The sequence below is a fragment of the Lissotriton helveticus genome, chromosome 1_1 (genome assembly GCF_964261635.1).
Source record: "Lissotriton helveticus chromosome 1_1, aLisHel1.1, whole genome shotgun sequence".
NCBI lineage: Eukaryota > Metazoa > Chordata > Amphibia > Caudata > Salamandridae > Lissotriton > Lissotriton helveticus.
The window spans coordinates 1,600,374,277-1,600,376,776 of NC_136057.1; the positions used below are offsets into that span (position 1 = coordinate 1,600,374,277).

Sequence of the window (2,500 nt, forward strand, 5' to 3'; positions counted from 1 at the left end):
CCCTGGTAATGGTTTCTCTGGTATATAAAACATTTGCTCTTAACATCAGCGCAGCTATGTATTGGTTCTCTTTTATTTTGTTATGCCTGCTGATCCAGAAGTTTGAGGTTGTATTACTAGCTAAGTAATTAATACCATCACCTTGGACAGGGAGATTTGCCCATTTCTCAAACTCTTCTTTCCTCCAGTCATATTTTGCTGACAAATTCAATTCATAGCTCAGATAGCAACTTTCCATAATGTGAAGTTTGTGTGTTTTGATTATGTGATCAATTTTATCATTTATAATTTCTCCTACATACTCGAATGAACGGGCTATGTATCGGTCCTGAGCATCCCTGAGATACAACAGATTATTGACTTTATTGATACCAATTTGTGTACATAGTTTTGGTATACTGAGGCCCCCAAATGATCTTTTCGAATATAGGAGACCATCACATGTGTATGCAGGAAGGTGTAGGAAGTGTTTGACATACTTTTTTATTGTTTGATCAAGAACATTCAACGTTTTTGCTTCTGTTCCTGTCATTTCTAATTTGAATGATAGCTTAGGTATCAAGTATTGACACAATATTTCAATTTTCTGCGTGGGCTTAAGTGGTAAATTATCAAGTTTTTGAGCCCAATCGACAAGAACCTCATTAATTCTGTTGTTGCTTGTGTGACCAGTATGTGGATCAAAGTTCAATCCGAGGTATCTCTCGCTTTCTCCTGGATGAATATTTCCAATATTTTCTTTTTCAAATTGCCATGGTTTACAATTGTTGATCAGTATTTTGTCTTTATGGTGACTGATATAAAAATCCATGTGTCTTTTTCACATTCAGTTTAAGTCCTGTAGCTTTACTGAACTTTTCAATGATCTTCAGGTTAGTACTCATTCCTTCCCAGCTACTGCTGAGTACTGCGATGTCATCGGCAAAGGCGAGAGCGGTGATTTGCTCACTAAGATCATCTGATCCAAATGTGAAGCCCTTGCCGTTTTTCTGAAGATCACAGATCAGAGGATCCATGGCAATGTTAAATAGTAATGGGGATAAAGAGTCACCTTGTTTGACCCCAGATTTCATTGTTATTTCAGGAGTTTCTTTGTTGTTCTTTCCCTTGAAAGATGTTGTCGAGTCAGTGTATAGGTCTTTTATTATTTCTCTGATGTTTGGTGGGACTCTTAGTCTTGCGAGACTCTGTATAATGTGACCATGGCTGACAGAGTCAAAGGCTTTTGATATATCAATGAACACAACTGCTAATGAGTGTCTGTTTTTTCGTGCTCCTTTTATGGTGTTTTGCAGGATAGTCAGATTCTCGAGACAGCCTCTTACTTTCATGAATCCTTTTTGTCTCGTATTCAATTCAACAAAAACTGAGAGTCTTCTAGTCAATATTTTTGTGAATAGCTTCATGAATGCAGTACCGATGGTAATTGGACGCCAGTTACTGATTTTTGAAAGTTCATTAATCGGTACATTCTTGGGTATCAAAATTGATCGATTCTTTTTAATAATTTCAGGCACTCTTCTCATCACCAACCAAGACGATAGAACTCTGGGCAGCAGTCTTGGTTGTCTGCTGTGCACTTTATATAAGTCATTCAGACCTATTTTATCAGGACCCACTGCCTTCTTCATATTAGAGCTCTCAAAGGCATACGTTATTTCGAGCAGAGTTATTTCTTTGCAGAGGTGCCTAATTTCATAGTCCTCCGGTATTCGATCAATCGGCATGAATTTAGGGTTCTTCTTGTTTTCTTTTTCAATTATGCCTTTGTAGTATTGAAAGATTTCATCAGCACTGATTTGGCAAGTGGCATCTTCTGCCCCATCAGTGATAATCCTGGCAATTTTCTTTTTGTCTTTCTTAAACATTGTCTGGTATTCTTTATAGCTGCCCTTTGCTTTAGCATGTTTTTTCTTGTGCGTCCGATTAAGCTTTTCATTTTTCTTGTCTTTTTTTGTTATTTTGTTTCCTGCTGAGGCATTCTGTTGCACGTCTTGAACAGAGTTCGTAGGCTCATTATTGATTACATTTGTTGGTTCATTTGTTGTTACTCTTCTTAGATGGGGACTTATATCAATAGTGTTTTCTGCGATATAAGTCACTACTTCCTCCATCAAATCCATAGCAGCATCGTGCTGCTCTACGTTTTGAGTATATTTTTCGATTTCTGATATTCTGTCTTCCAGTTCATCAAAGTTCTTGATTTTTTGCGCACGTTTTCGAGTGATAAAGTCTCTGTGCTTTTCTTTTGTTACTTCTATTGTAACCTCTGGTTCATCGCAAGAGTCATTTTCAGAGATATTTGATGCTTGCAGTGCATCTTTTGCGGATTTCTTTCTTTTATCTCTTCTATCTCTTCTTTTTTCTGCAATTTGTTTACTGTTCTTGTTGTCAAAATGTGGAACCATTAGCGCATTAATATTCTTTTTATTCTCATATACTTTTTCCAATTCTGCTAGTAGCAGTATTTCTTCTTGTGACCATAACTTGGACGGTCTGC

General features: G+C 37.0%; 1 pseudogene; it reads right to left on the reverse strand.

Annotated features, from left to right (window-relative positions):
• LOC144777997 (28S ribosomal RNA) overlaps positions 1-2,500 on the reverse strand; it is an 8,227-nt pseudogene that overhangs the window by 2,222 nt on the left and 3,505 nt on the right.